Raw genomic sequence first — 17,995 nt, forward strand, 5'->3', positions numbered from 1 at the left:
AGATTTTCCCCCTTTCAACTCTATAAGCGGTTCATTTGGAAAGTTAAACTTCACCACCCTTGTCCTACAATCAATAGAAGAAAAGAAAGCTTGCAACAAATCCATACTCAATATAACTTCAAAATCAAGCATATCGCGTTCTACTAGTTCAACATAAGAAACTCTATTGAGCAACATTATAGGACAATTTTTATACACCCTTCTTGCAACAATCGACTCACCCACCTGAGTAGACACTATAAAAGGTTCATGCAAAATATCGGGTAAAATATCAAACTTTTTAGCTACAAGAGGAGTAACAAAGGATAAAGTAGCAGCGAGATCAAGTAAGACATATACATCAATAGAGAAGACTTTCAACATACCGGTCACCACATCTAGAGAAGTCTCTTGCTCACCCCTAGAGCGGAGAGCATAAAAGCGGTTCTTCTTTGGAGCCTCATTAGAACCACTTGCTTGAACTTTACCACTACCTTTGTGTTGAATCCTCACATTATTGCAATCCCTAACCTTGTGCCCACTCTTGCCACGACCAAAACAATTATCCGTCCCCTTAAGGTAATCACCATAGTGCTTCTTGCCACACTTTCAATAAGTCAGCTTCTCGGTTGGTGAATTAGTACCTTTTCCCTTCTTGAACTTAGGGTTAGATACCCTATCCCCACTAGGCTTTGGGAACTTGGAAGGGACTTGACTTGAAACCCGCTTCTTAAATCTAGGCTTGTCTTGTATCTCAAGCCTATTCTTTGAAGAATCTCGATCAAAAGATCTTGCCCTCTTAGCATCTCTAATCTTCCTCCTAGACCTTGCCTCTTCCACATGCTTGGGATGCACCATAAGACGAGAAATGTTCATGTTGTCGTGTAGCATAGCCGAATGACATTCCTCTTGTAAATTATCTGACACCCCCGTCATCAAGCGGCTTATTTCATCTCTAGGATCGGAAACCAAAGAAGGAGCATATTTCGACAACTTTGTAAATTTCAAGGAGTATTCATGAACACTCATACCTCCTTGGCTAAGGTTGATGAACTCCACCACTTTAGCCTCCCTCATCTCCCTAGGAAAGAACCGATGAAGAAAAGACTACTTAAAAATCTCCCAAGTCGAAGGACCACCTCTCAAAGGCCTATTATCCCTCCATTGCACAAACCATGCTTGAGCCACGTCCTTGAGTTGATAAGTGACCAACTCGGCCTTGTCACTTGTGGACAACCCCATAGCCAAAAGTATCTTATAGACTTCATCGATGAATTCTTTGGGGTCTTCATCAACCTTAGACCCGTAGAAGGTAGGAGGGTTTATTCGAGTGAAGTCCCTTAGAAAAGAAGCCGTAGTAGTGATTTATTGATGAGGACGGGGTACAAGCTCCCGGTTGGGTTAGGCCGTCATAACTTGGGCTTGAACAGTGGCGGCTTGAGCCAATTAGATGAGGGAAGCCCTTATATCTCCATCCGTCAAGGGTTGAGGATTGACCGGAGCTTGGTCAACATTAACGTCTTCTTCAAGTGGAGGAACTTGCTCACCACGGGGAGGAGCTCCCGCATTGGAAATTTCCTCTTCAAGTCTTTGTGCTGCATTCCTTCGAGTGTTCATTCTTCCTATAAGCACAATAATAGGATTAAATTCAAAAAAGCACACCATAAGTATACTCTAATGACACGATATAAGATTTCCAAGAAAATGAGAGTTTCCTAGGCATCATGTAGGTTCCCATTAATAAATGTGGTGCACTTCACAATTATAAACACGAAATGACATAGAAGACTCTAAGATAATTCAACCTCGTGCTCTGATACCAAGTTTGTCACATCTCGGTTTACCTTCTAGACGTAACCGTCGTCGTTCTCTCATAGGACTACGAATAGCCTCTTAGCTTACATCATCGCATTCATAAGTCGAATTTAGCGGAAAATGTAAAACTTTTATTACTTCTACTTTGAGGTTTACATAGACTTATACATGCACATAATATATATATAGAGTATACATAGACCCTTCTTATAGGAAGGTTACATAGCCTTCTACTTTTATTGGACACACATATATAAGAAAGATAGAACATAGTCTTAAGAATGGTCTCATCTCATACAATCTAAAGATCATAGCAATTTGGGCATAGGCCTACATTAACGTAAAAAAGCCACATATATGCTCATACAAATCATACTCAAATGAAAGTGGAATGAACATAAAGGTCTTAGAAACAAAGAAACTTCATAAGCAATATATTAGCATCGCCCTCGGAAAGTGAGGACCTATCCACTTGGATGGTAGCGATCCAAGTCTTCTTCAAGTCGTCTTGAATGAGCCTTCAACTACCGAAACCTAAAATGTTAGGGAAAAAGGAAGAAATGCGGTTAGTACTCCACATGTATTAAGTATGAGACCATATGCACATATATTTATAAAACATTCTAAGAAAAGACATTTCTATAAGTATGCATTTTTCTTTAAAACTCATATGCATATTCAACAATATCATACAAACAATATTTCACGTTTATTAAGTCATAGGCATGATCATCACAATGCCACAACATCAAGTCTAGTACAACCAAACATTCCCACTATACAAGTAGATACATATTCAAGTAACTCTATATCCAAGTCATATTAAACAATAAGCATGAATAAGAGTACATTCTATTATAGCAAAGCAAGACAATTACCCATGAACCCCTATCAAGTCAACAATTGCAATGACTGAGCAAAGCCCCATAACCTTACTCAATCAAGTAACCCAACAAGAATCATGACTAACACCCTACTTCACATAACATGGCATTTAGATATACATTTTATCTTACTTTAATAATATAGACCAATACATATCCATAAGAGAACTAACTATCATATCAGTTGGGACCCTCTTTATGCTCTATGCATTGTAGTCACCAATATCAAGAGTACCTTAGTGATTTTACCTTCCCTATGTTGGAAGGGACACTCCTCAGTTCACTTGGTGCTAAGCTAGAGTCCTTTTTTGAAATGTCCTTAAGCCTTTAATTATCAATCATAGCTTAGTTTAGGTAATAGGGTCTACCCATTGTATAATCATTATCATCAATAGCTCAATAAGAATTGTATGAGTATAAGTCCTTTCATTGCAATTCATATAAGTGAGTTAACACATTAGCATTTCATATCATAATAATGCACATTGATAGTCATCACCATCCTTATAACACATAAACCTTAATAAGCCTCACAACATATTTAACACATTTCAATTCAATATCAGACCATCCTATTGATCCTAATACAAAGCATACTCCAATATTACATCGTGACTTGACCACAATTAATCACAATTGGAAGTAAAGATAGAGATTATAAGACTTACCAAGTCTCCTTCATAGTTCATCATTAGTCCTTATCATAAACCTCAATTAGATCCAATTAGGATGTACCACATCAGAATTCCATACAAAATTATATCAATACTAGATGAGTCACCACACCATAATTCAACACTAAATCACACCTTAAACAAAGATACTTAGGTCAATTCTCATAACCTAGATCAGTTCTCAAGAACTAGTATCAAAGACTAAAATTCATCTTAATTTGTTCATAATTAGTGTAACAACATCATCTAATAGTGATTCAATAAATAATCAAGTCAATTGAATCAATCACAACCCAATTTACATCAAGATCAAATCTAAGGTTAAGGGTTAAGGATCATGCTTTTCAATTTAGACTAAACCATCACAAATTATCATAATAAAGTTAAAATACATGTTAATATATCCATTATATACTATATAAACCATAAACAACTCAATTCGTAACATCAAATTCGTAATTGGATGAAACCCACTTAAAACCCCAACTTCTAGAAATACTTGTAAGGAGCCCTTTGAGGAAAGAAGTCTAAAAGGTGAATTAGATCCCATAGCTTAACGTTTGATGAAGATTTGATGGTGAAATAGTCCCTTTCCAGCCCCCAAAACCTCCCCTTAGCTTTTCTTCAATGGTGTCTTCCAATAGAGAGAGAAAGAAGAGAGAAGGAAGAGAGTTATTTTGTGAGTTGTGTTTAGGATAATTAGGGTTGGGGTCTTTTTATGGGGGGTTAAATTCGTTAATTAATCTTCCTTTAATCTCTAAATAACCCCTAAACCACCTTAATTATTTTAATGAAATGAAATTAAAATGTCGAGGGAATTTGACCCTCACAAACGGAACCCCATTGACGGGCCGTCTGTGAGTCGACGGTTGGACCCCCCTTCCTCCTGCACAACCGTCGTTTTGGTCAGAGACTTGTGTAGGCGAGGTATATCCCTATTTTTTCTAAGTATGAGACGACGGTTCGCATCGATGCCCCATCGATCCACACACGACCCGTTCCTTGGCTTTTGTGGTTTGCAACACTGCCCAGGCAGTGTTGCCTCCTACGTGCTAGGGTCCTCCTCAAGAGCCCTTGGTTGGTCCATGGGGACTCATAGCGAAACTTTTCGACCACGAATCACCTTAAACACATGTTATACACCCTTCCACCTAATTTTATGAATTTTGACTCGTAAAAGTTAGTCAAATAGGCTAAGGCACGCTAGTACCCCTTAGAACTAGTTTTCGAACGTCATGGACGTTCTTGAACGTTTTGGTTTCTAAATCTTCTAAATGACTTATATTCATTATTATAGTCCTAAAAACAGTGTCTAGAACTCAAGACACCTACGTTAGGATTTAAGAATCATCTTGGATTTTCGAAATGTTACAATCAATTACATGGGTTCATAGGTTAATTGAGTTAAAATCATCTAATTAACAACAATTCAATCAATTATCAATGATTTAAAACCTTTAATGCAAGAACCCATGGATAGATTAGAAAACTCATCTTTATAGAATTATTTGAAAATCACTTCGAAGATTGGCTCCTTGATGAGTAGAGTTTAAAGGATAAAAAACCATACATTAATGATGTTAATCCACCAATTTAATGATAAATCACCACTCAAATCTCCAATACAAGCTCTTCCTTGAGTTTTGGCTTCTGGAGTTCTAGAGAATTTCTAGGATATTTTGGGTTTTGATTTTGAAGAATGAATTCTCCCAAGTGTTTAAGGCATATAAACATGTTTAAAATACCCAAAGTACCCCTAAGTAACCGCCCAAAGTCTTATTTGGATGTGTGGTGAAATTACCATTTCACCTCTTTCACTAAGCAGTGAACTGCACAGGAACACAACCCACAGACGGTTGCCAAAACGACTTGCCATTTCCCAACTAACGGGGGGTCCTGTTAGTCCGTGGTTCGGGACAGAGGCTGTTCCTTGGAATGTCCTTCTCCCACACCTATGTCCTGACCAACGAATACCATCGACGGGGCGTCGACTGGCCAACGAGCCATCTTCTGCCTCCGTCATTTGGGACTGTTTGGGCAGTCTTGGCTCAAAGAAAGGGTCCATCCTCAAGGACTCTTGGTTGGTCCTTGGGGACTTTCACCTGTACGTTTCCAATCCTAATATGCTCGTATACGAGTTTAGGACCTCCAACATCAATTTCATCCAAAAAGAACACGTAAAACTCGACGAAACATGCCAAGACACACAAGGTTGTTTCAGGGCAAAACTTTCAAACGTCATGGACATTCTTGGACGTTTGACGTCCGATCTTCATGAAAATCAACAGTCTGCCTATAAACACTACTGTAACTCATATAAAGACCTCATAAGCTCATAAAACACACTTAAACACACATAACCACACATGAGGCACATAGCTGACTTTGTCGTCGAACGTCTTAGTCATCCCTTGACGTTTCACTTTCAAATCACCTAAAAATCTATACACTGCCTCAATACCACATTATAAACCATCTTAGGGACTTAGACCCTCATGACATACATGTTAGTCTCTAGATTCACCTAAGTCATTTTCGATGTATTACATCAAGCATGGAAAGATTTTTAGGCTGCATCCAGATTTCACACTAGATTCTCACAATGTGAGACTTGGATTAGCAAGTGATGGGTTCAATCTATTTATAACCACGAGCATATCTCATAGAACATGGCTATTTATGTTGACGACATATAATTTTCCGCCTTGGATGTGGATGAAATCTGAATATTCTTAACATTCTTTACTTATACCTAGGCCACGATCACCTGGAAATTACATTGCTATTTACTTGCAACTATTGATAGATGAGTTAACTGTCACGACCCGCAAGTACACCCTAGAAGTTATGTCACACTTGAGTTGCCACACAGCGTGCTTGACCTCTCGAAGGTCTTGTACAAGCCCTTAGACATCATTCATAACATAAACATATGAAAATTAGCATAGAATTAAAACTTTTTCTTCAAAAACATAATGCGGAATCATTTCATAAAACTTCTAACATATGTCTCTAAAACCATCTATGACACCATAAACACAATAGTCTTGGGTCACAACCCATAAAAGTCTAAACATAGAAAAGAACATAAAAGACAACGTGGTGGTGGTGTCCTCGAAAGCTATTGAGGACTCACTAATCTTGACTTCTTGAAAGCCTTGGAAACTCTACCCTTCAAAGCAACTCAATCTCCTCAAGACCTTACATTGAATTAGAATGTAGGGAAAATATGTTTTAGTTCGAAATGTACCAAGTATGAAAACTATAATACCAAACAAAAGATATCTCAAAGGGTTAGTCAACAATAGACATAATCATAAGATCCAAAGACATGCATAAAATGAATAATATAAGCATAATAAAGCATAATAGAACATCATAAATCATATAAGAGTTTCTACTTAACTCATTGTCTTTCTTATTCAAGTAAACTACTTCACAAGCCACCTCCAAGTATACTTGTGCAAGGCTAAGGTAGCATCCCATACTACTACCAAAGCTAAGTACCTCTATTTGGTCATTCTTGATCATAATCCACTTTCATAATTAATTCTTAGGTTCATCATATCATATGAGCACTATGCCCCTAGGCTACCTCATAACACACTTGTGCAATGCATGTGAAGCATCCTATTCTACCTCACACACTAAGTATGTCTTGAATTCACCATATTCTCTTTCGTTTTAGTTTAGGAATTTCTAGTAGACCTATTTCATATTGACAAGTAACAATCATCTTAAGTCAATCATGTCATGGAAGGAAACTGTAACACTATCCAATCTAAGCATACATCATGTAGTGCTCATGTCATAGGTAGCTTTAAATCATACTTGTGCCATGTACGAATAGCATCCCATACTACCATCCACACTAAGTACTCCTCTAGACTATCCTACTCCAAGCTAACTTATCTTGCATCATTTTCTATTAAACTCAACATACTATCATAATAGACCTACTACCATGGAAATCATCTCAACATACCAACCAATGTAACTAAAGGAAGGATACAACCATTTTAACCGCCACGCAACAAATCATGTAGATGTAAGCTAATCATAGGGGAGCATGAATCCTCAGACCTAAGCTACCATGAGAAACTAATCTCAAGTTATTACATGAAATTCACCTTGCATGGAAATCAAGCTACCATGACATGAACCTTGCATGCAAGTGAAGATAACATTATGAGAGTATAGGCCTTTCCCTTGAAGCTACTATGAAATGGTTTTGGCCTAAACAAGTCAAGCTGACATGATCAAGTATCCTTACAACACAAGATCAAACTAATCATGGGAGGGATTGCTTCCTCCATCCCAAGCTAACATGAGAACCACAATCCCCGAGCTACCATGATCAAGCATCCTTGCAACACATGACCAAGCTAAATATGAGAGAGCTTACTTCCTCCATCCCAAGCTACGATGAAATTCATCACCTCAAGCTACCAGTAGTAATTCAAGCCAATCTTCCATGAGACTCAACATTTCAAACTACCATGAGTATTTCAACTCAAGCCTCCTTGAGATTTACTATCCCAAGCTACTCTTGAGACCTTCCATCTCAAGCTATCATGAGATCCATCATCTAAATCTATCAGGAGAATTCACATCTCAAGCTATCATGAGATTCACATCTCAAACTATCATGCCTTAGTCTCATCTCACCAAGTCTATTATACATGAATTGATCATACAATCCATCTTCAAACTAATCTAGTTCATCATGTCTTGATTCATTTTAGGTTCTTAGGTCAACCTATAATTCATCTATATGAGAGAACTTTCTTCTCCTATCATGTTCATGTCTAACTGTGAAAAAAACATCATCACAATCCCTTCATAATGAATTTACCCTTAAAGCCCTAACATCAATAGAATAACAACCCATAGTCGATCATTACCTTCAATTCATTATGATCTATGTTCAATTTCATGCTTACTTCATTCAATTGGATCATTAGAAGGTAAGTCTAGGAATACATGATCACATATGTTCTATTCAAACCTTACAAGTCAAGACCTACCTAGATCAATTAATCCTAGTTTAATACATATCTAGGTGATTCAATCATAATCAAATATCATACAATACAATACAATTAAGAAGATCAACTTAGAACCTTCATCTTCTCTAAAATCTCTATGATCACCTTCAACATCAATTACTACAATTCACCATGAAAACCTCATGAAAACATCATAATAATCATATGAACATAATTGAATTCTACCCACTAGATTGAGATCACAATTAAGCCTTACCCACAATGCAATCACAACCCATCCTAGATTAGGGTCTTTTGGATTCACAATTGAGGAATAACTAGGGGACTCCATGAATGGAAGAATCAGTGGATGAATAATCTTCACACCCCTTTGATTAGAGCCTTTAGCCAAGCTTTAATACTTGGTGAAATTCTTCCTAAGAGCAGCGTTCAACTTCTCTTCTTCTTCTTCTATGGTGTTCATGAGAGTTCTTTGGTGAGAGAGTTTTGATCTTCGAGTGTAATGTATAAAGGGGATCTTATTGTTTAAATACTCCTAAAATAGCAAAAATACCTAAAAAAACCACCAATGTATTTATTTGGACGTGGGTGGATTTCCCAATTCACCCCTTCACTTGGCAGAATATAGGTAGAATCTGCAGGTCCAAACGATGCCTACAGTCGATGAACCGTCGATGGAACGACGACACCGTACTATAGTTCCTTCATTGGTGAATGAGACCTTTAATTTTGGGGATCAACTCCCACGTCTAAGTGTGGAGTGACACCCCTTATTGAAGAGGCATAGCCTGCCTTACGGGGGTCGATGGCAAGTCGTAGATTGACACTGCCAAGGCAGTGTGCTGCCTACTTTTGGGTCCTCCTCAAGGACGCTTGGGTAGTCCTTGGAGAGTCATGCCCAAACATTTCCACCCCAAATACATGCTAGGAACCTTCTGTATCAATTTGAGCTCAAACACTACTTAAAACCTCATGAAACATACTAAGGTATGCAAGCACGTTTCAAGGCTAACTTTTGAAGGTCTTGGACATTTCACCTACAAAATCTCTCAAACTCTACATACTTCCTCTAAACACTAATATTAGTCATTTTAAGACCTCATAAGCTCATGAAACACATGTTAGTATCTATTTTTACCTATTGCATTTTTGAGTCCTTACATTAAAATTGTTGTGGGATTCTGGGGTTGAAACATATGATGCTTTAAGAAATCAAACTTTTTGTAATGACCCAGGAGCACCCCCAAGTCGTTACGTAATGTACTTGACCTGTTGGAGGTCTTATACAAACTCTTATATATCATTTGTTGCATATGTATGAAAAGTAGCTTTTCAACTTATTAAGAAAACTAAGTCTCATCATAGCAAACTTAGACACAGATTGAAAAGAAATCATAGTCTATTACAAAGTCTTTTAGAAAAGGAAAACTAAAAAATATTCTATGTCCTCGAACATATGAGGACATACCAATCTTGAGAGAATGCTACTTCCCAAGCTTCAACTTCTAAGAGATTTTTTATTTGCCACTTCCACTTGTAGAAATAGAGAAAAGATATGGAATTAACACATTGAATGCACTAAGAATGGTGAACATGCAAGAAAATCATGCAAAAAGGGACATTTACTTCAAGATATGCTTTCATGCTATTTTGATGGAAATCTTCATCATATGAGTTTAATAAACATAATACAAGTCAAAAATCACATATAAGGCATATTCCATATTTATAAAGTAACCTTTTTATCACTTTAGACTCTCTACATAAAGTTACTCTAAGACTCACTTGAGTAAGAGATGAAGAGACCGCCCATACACCCTCTTTAAGAACACCTAAGTGATCCTCAAAGCTAATCTAGATAAGAACCTTTCAATCCATCTTTACTTTACTAGGTGAACATTATTCATTAGGGTGATTTAAGAGACAAGCAATCAACTAGAGGACTTCACATAAGGGTCTTGGAAGACCTAGGGAACTCATTCTAGCATCTTTAAAGTCTACTCGTGTTATGCATCGATAGCGTCTCATTCCACTACCCACACATTGTAGAACCTATCCAATAACTAGAGTGCACATCACACATGATGAGAATAGATATTAACCGACATAGACCAGACTAGCTAGGTATGGAATCCTGTGTCATAAGACCTCACACCGTGGAAGGTGATCCACTTGGCAAAAGTTGAACTAGTAATAATTCCATGTTGGCACATGGTTAAGGAATATCAAGGGCTTCTTTATAATATAGTCTCATCTAAAGTGGATCTACTACCACACGAATATTCATTCGGTGCTTTGTGTTGTTTCTCATAGAGTAAATCATTCACTAGGTGTATTAGAGAAGGTGCCACCACTAAATTCTACCAACTCATAATACTTTTTCTACCAAGGATGGGTCCTCTAGGTCTGCCAACAAAGGTCTATTAGTATATCTCTTATGACTTTCTTAAAGATAGTCTCATGCCGTTCCGGACAACCTATCTCTAAGTCCATCATTCAACTCAAGAAGGAGGCAACACATAGGTCCATTCCTTCAAGGATTCTTATTAACCTTCTTTTCATATTCAGTGTTTCACATTCTTAACCTTCTTTTCATTATTCAAGGTTCTATATTCATTTAGGGTTCTAGATTCATCAAGAAGGGGCACCATACTTAGGTTTACCGGTTCAAGACATGCTCTGAATACCTCATTTAGTCATTCAAGGAAGGGCACCTACTCTAGGTCTAATGATCCTAGATTTTCGTTCAAGCACTTATTCAACACAATACAAGTACCACGTCTAGTCTACAAAAACAAGATACAATATCATTCTATAAAGACTCTTCTTAGTCCTTCATCATCATTTATCAACAACTAGAGAGGAAGAATATCCAATAATATCATTATAGCACCAACACAAGATCATATAGACATCACATGAGCACCTTCACTTCATACCATCACATATACCATATCATGCTAATACCATAACTCACACATTAATGCCAACAAGGGCATGTATATAACAATTATAACAATTAAACACCGCCACCATAAGTGGACCATACAAATCAAAAGTAACTCAATACCAATTATATGCTAAACAAAATAATTAGGTCAACTAACCATCTCCCAATAGTCAAAATCACCATTCCTTAGCCTTTCTAACAATTTCATATAATAACAGGTCTTTACAATAGCAATATACAATGCCCATAAGGCTAAGACCACCAATTTGTCCATATCAATGATTCAATCAAGACCCAATATGGACTTCAACATTAGAAGATAATTTACGAACAATTCTAACATTAATCAACACATAATTCAATAGCTCATAACAATCTACACATGAATTTTACCTAATTAGCTCATAATTAACACACCACTTTAGAGCCAAAATTAGGAATTCAAGGAATACATGCGTTCATGGAATATTTGATCATAAAACCATCAATTAACATTGAATAATTCATAAAACATCCATTAAAACCTTTTCATGCAAGAACCCATGGTTTGATTTAGAAATAGGGTTTAAGGGTTTTTGAGATCTTTTGAAAAGCCTTTAAATTGTCTTCTTGAATGAGAGAAGAGTCAAGGATGGAAGCATCATACCTTTAGTTACTATATATCTATTAAATTAGGTTGAAAACATAGAGAATTTTGTCCTCATCCGTGGAGCTTGAAGGTTCATTAATGGAGGATTTGACTAGAGAAGACTTTGGAGGTTTTGATTTAGGGTTTTTGAAATAATGAGTTAAAAGAAGGTTTTACCACTTAATACTATATATATTAATGATATAAACCTTTTAAAACTAAGCCTACTAAATAAAAACTAAAATAGAAAATATTTGGAATTACAAAATTGGGGCAGCCCGCCCAGGGACCATTCCCAACTTGACGGCTCGTGAAGGACTTCACGGCCAAGGTGACGGCTCGTGGTCCTATGGGCAGTATCCACCTTGGACTTGATCAGCACTCACATGGCTAAGGCATTTCCATGACCATGTTCACGGGCCGTGAAGTGGGTCATGGAAGTTGGGGCAGTAGCTTGGCCAAATGCCTTGCCTCACATTCTGCCAAGGCAACTTCACGACCAACTTCACGATCCGTGGTCAAGACCACTGACCGTGAAATGGCTCATGGAGCCATGAGGCAGTATTGAGCCATGGTTGGAAGCCTGGCCTTTTGCTTAGGCCTTTCCTTCCTTGGCTTGGCACAAACCCAGGCCTCCATGCCCTTCGCTAAAAATAATTTTAACCTAGAGTATTGAACATTCCTTGATGTCGACGCACTTAACCTCATTCCACAAGAGTCTCAACCATCACACCCCACATAAACACATAAGCATACTAGACTAGATCACAAACGTCGTGGTCGTCCCTTGGCGTTCAACTTCTAAACTTCTCAAATTAGACTTTAAAAGTGAAAACTCATCATTTTAACAAGTTATGAACTCATGACACACAAGTGAAGATCTAGATCACCCTAGTTTATTTTGAGGGTTGTTACACTTTTCAAATACGTGCAACTTTTATGTGGACAATCAATGACTTTCCAGCATATGCTATGTTGTCTGGATGTAGTACAAAAGGAAAGTTCACCTTTCCTTGTTGTAACTATAACACTAATTCTCGCTATCTTAAGAATAGTCAGAAAATGTGTTATATGCATCATCATATTTTTCTACTCATGGATCATCCATGGAGATCTAACAAAAGATATTTCAATGGAAAAACTGAATTCAGGCTTTCTCCACCATTATTAAAGGGAACTGATGTGCTTAATAACTTACAAGATTTTGATTATGTGTTTGGAAAGTAAAGAAAAAATTGAAAGCACAACTGGTTACGCCACAACCTTGATGTAATGCACATAGAGAAGAACATAGTTGATAGCATTCTTGGAACTCTTTTGGATATTCCTGGCAAAACAAAGGATCATGCAAAAGCCTGTTATGATATGAAAGATATGGGAATTAGAAAGAATCTTCATCCAAAAGATACTTGAGATTAGTGACAACAAGTTCTTTGAAGAAAGAGGATGAAGATAACAAGCTAAAATAGAAACATGCCAATAAAATCACTTCTCTAAAAGAAGAAATGAATGAATTGAGAGAAGAAATGAGAGAAGAAATGCAACATTTTTTAGTCAATTGCTTCAAAACAACCCTGGGTTGAATGCTCGAGGTATGCCAGGGTGTTGGATTTAACATTGCTTCACCTATTGTTGCGGGTAGTGCAAAAACTGTAAAAGGCCAAAATCCTTTGCAATCTTCTGGGTCAACTCATGATCCGACTCTTCAAAAGGTATTTAGTACTTTTTCAAATTAGTCCTCTCAATTTCTCAGAAATTCTTCTTTGTGGTAATTGTAATATTGATGAAGTTAATTATCAAGGTTTCTAACTTCATGTTTGAATCATTCAAAGTAGCTCTAATTTTTGCATGACTGATGTGGAATTTATGTTAAGAAACCTCTAAATTTTGATTTCTCCCTGCAAAAGCCTAAGTTCATTGCGGCCCTTGAATTGATTTTCTGTAAGTGGGTTAGATGCTTATATCTGTCATTTTTGTACAATTTATGTAGTTTAAGTTACATATCGATATGTTTATTGTTTCGTGATTTGGGTACATTTTTTTCTATTAGAATTTCGCTGTAAATTTATTTGATCTACTAGTCAATTTTCTTAGACTAGGTTTAATCCAACGTGTCTTATGAGTCTTAACTTCTATGTGTACGTAGTGCCAAAATGTTCTTCATGTTCATTGTGGTTGATAATTTCATTTAATTCTAAAAACAGTTATTGAGATCCAGTTTGAGATATGACAACTTATAAATGAATTAAGTGTAGGTATTTAACTCATATATGTTGTAAACTTTCATTCTAAAGTAGATGTGTCTTTTAAAGGGAACATTATTTTCCATTCAGAAAGTGATACTGTATTACCTTTACTTCTCTTTTTTCATTAGCAAAGTGGTGGTCAAAAGTTGAGGCGTTTACTATCCTCTAGACTACATTGAACATAAAAAAATAGTTTGAATACTATATGAGATTTTTAGCTCTACTCTTGGATGGTTTTCTGGCACCATTTGAGTTCTAAAAAAGTTTATATTCTTGGTCACTAGCTCTATATTCTTAATTTTATATTATGTCACCATTTATTGCGAACTGGAGATTAAGATTTAATGCAAGTCCTACATTTTGATGCTATTGTCATGGCTGAAAGTAGGGACCACTGAAATGTACATCTCATTGGTAAGACATTGTCCATATGTTTTGGGTGTCAATGTATTTTGAATTATCTAGTTGCTATCCTACTAAACAAATGGAAGTGACTCATGATCCTACTAAACTCTCTCCAGTGGAAGAGACTTATGATCCTAGTCCCTTTTGGAATCCATGCAAAGGGTATTTTTGATGGTTTAGTGCCTAATGCAAAAATATATATTGAACATCGTAAAATATGTTCAGAATGTTATGAAACACTCTATATTAAAACTACAAAAATTGATCAACTCATAACAATTTATTTCTACTTGGCTACTTTGACACCAACAATCATATATGACGTTGTAAATATATTCTAGTCTTAAAGGGATCCTCCAATGATATGAAACTTGCGTCGAAGCATAAAAAGAGATCTTTCAAGAAATCCAGGATGCAGAGGTATGTGATAGTGAAATGCTATCAAGTTATATCCTAATGGTTTAGGTTCCTCTCTGGATACTTGAAATAAGTGCATTGTCTCGAATATATAAAGATCTCAATTAAAATTTGGTTACTCTTTGCCTCGATCTGATGAGTATTAAGTAACTCTGAACTTATTACATATTCTCGATATGGTTTTGAATATTGTTGAATGTTGGAGAAACACTCTAAATGCGGCTGAATTTTCTCTTTTTTAGTTGTTGTTAGTGTCTTTGGTTTGAATTGAGCTAAGGTTTTGCTTCTCTTGTTTGGCTGTTCATCTTTCTTGTTTGGTATGGTTGGAGTCTAGTTTTTTCTATCTGAGATTTAGTTTCCAGCTTTTATTATGTTTTGGGAGTTAGCTGTTAAGATTTGAAATGGTAGACTAATGCAATACATATGTGTTTAGATGATTTCACGAGTGATCTTAGTGTCAGCTAAAGTTCTTTGTTGTTTTGTATCTAAAGTTGGTGTTTCTCTACTACTCTGTTTGAGTGTGATTTTGTTGTATCTTCTATACTAAGCCTTCTCCTTGAATATCGTTGAATCTGTGTTATTATATTGTTTATTACTCAACTTCATATGCTTTATTCTTTCACCTTGATTCATAGCGTATTTTTCAATGTATTCATAGTTATCATTTGAGTGCTATTCAACGTGGTCTTGAATAATCAATGACTGATGAGACTTCAATATTTACCGGCAATAATTTGGAATATGCAATATGCAAATTTGTTTTTTTCTGTAACTGCTTCAATATGCAATCTGATTTTTTGTTCTATAAATTACTGCAATCTGGACTTCTTGCCTCTTCCATCCTTTTGCAGTCTAGAACTTCTTGCCTCTTCCATCCTGTTGCAATCTTGAACTTCTTGCGTCTTCTATAACAGCCGCAATCTGATTTGTGTAGGAAATGGAGGTGATCAAATTTAAAATGGATGATGAAGGGTTTTTGAAATATTGTAAAAGTTTAACACATTATATTTGATTTTGTGAAATATATTCATTGCTAGAATATATTGAACTATTGTAGTAATTCTTAAACTATTATGTACACATTTAGAATATTGCTTTATAAGTATGCGTATGTACACCACATAATACCGTTTGAAGTTTATGGAAAATCTATAAATTTGAATTACTTATTAGCTCTTGAGATTATTTATTGCAAAATATAATTGGTGTATTTTAATTAGAAATTGTCGCATATAAATATTTTACAGCAAAAATAATATTAGCACACTTAATAGTGTAGCCATAGGACTATAAATTGTGTATGCACATGGGCAAGGACTACACTTCAAAGTGTTGTCATACATTATATAGAATAGGTAACACTTGATAATTGTGGGGAATATGGTAGAAAATACCACACTTGAACGTGTAGCTGATAAGGCAACACTTTTAAACATAGCTACAAAGAGTGGCCTTTTTGCCTTTTAGGCTATGCTTGAAAGTGTAGCTGATAGGGAAACACTTTTAAGAATAGCTGCATACCTTTGACTTTTTCCTTTAAGGCTACGCTTGATAGTGTAGCTGATAAGGCAACACTTTTAAGCGTAGCGGCAAAGCGTGACGTTTTCGCGTTTTGGATATGCTTTAGGCGTAGCTGATAAAGCAACACTTGACAAGTGTTTCCTAAACTTTAAAGGTTACGCTGATTTCGGCCACCCCTTGAAAAGTGTGTCTTAAAGTAAAAAAGTGTAAACTTTTATCAAGGATAGACTTTTTCATAGTTTGGGCCACACTTTTCTAGGGTTGTTGTAGACATAAAACGTTGTAGTGTGATTATCGTCTTATCTTGAAGAATATATAAGTATTATACTTTGTGGTTGATGATGGACTTGTATGATACCTTTTTCTCTTGCTTTGTTAAGTCTTTATAAAAATAGCATGAAAAGAATTCAACCAAAGTGTCCCTTTTTGCATGGTTTTCTTGCTTGTTCACCATACTTGGTGCTTAATTGTACTAATTCCATATTCTTCTCTATGTCTACAAATGTAGGTGGTGGCAAGTGAGGATATCGAGAGTTGAAGTTGGGGAAGTAGATTTCTCTCAAGATTGATATGTCCTCATATGTTCGAGGACATGGACTATGTTTCTATTTTTCTTTCATTAGAGACTTTGTATTACGCACAAGTTTCTTTTCAATGTAAGGGTCGTGACCCTATGATAATGAGATGTGTCTAAGGTTGTTTTTTCATAAGACTTAGTTCTTATTATGTTTTATAAAAGAGTTTCCTCATTGATTTTATTGTGAAAATTTTTAAATTTCGCACTACTTTTCATACTTATTTAATGAATGAATGCTAAGAGGCTTGTCTAATACCTCTAAGAGGTCGAGTACGCCGTGTTACTTCTAGGAGGTACTTCTCGGTCGTAATAGAGGGATGTATAAAGGGTCTCTGTACCAAAACGATTGATTTTCCTATCTTTCAAGGAAGGCGTAATGGCGAGACATATTTCGATTGGGAGTGGCAATGTGAGTAGACTTTGCGAACCCATGATTTTATAGGTCAAGAGTGACCCTCGTATGCCTTTTTTTCATTTGAAAGGTCTTGCATTGGGTTGGTGGACTTAAGAGGGAACACTCCAACGAAATACCCACTCATTGGCATGAGAAGAGTTGAAAAGGCTTGTGAGGTTTAGTTATGTGCAAAGGGGTACACAAATCTTTTCAATGTCGATCCTAGAAGACCCGTTCTTAGGACAGATGTTCGCATTTGTGGGGATTTGGGACTTGTCCTTATCCTTGAGGGGTACAATCTAAACTATATCACTCCAGAGGTGGTAACAAACTTGGGGCTACCTCGACTACATATGACTTATCCATATACCATGGAGGGATGTAAGGTTATCGAAGGGTTAAAAATCTTTTTCACAAGTGGAAAATACTACGAGCAGGTTTGCACTGATATAATTCCCATGGACTCTTGTAACTTAAACAATTGTTTTAAAGAACA

This window comes from Solanum pennellii, chromosome 3, assembly GCF_001406875.1.
Source record: "Solanum pennellii chromosome 3, SPENNV200".
NCBI classification, from domain to species: domain Eukaryota; kingdom Viridiplantae; phylum Streptophyta; class Magnoliopsida; order Solanales; family Solanaceae; genus Solanum; species Solanum pennellii.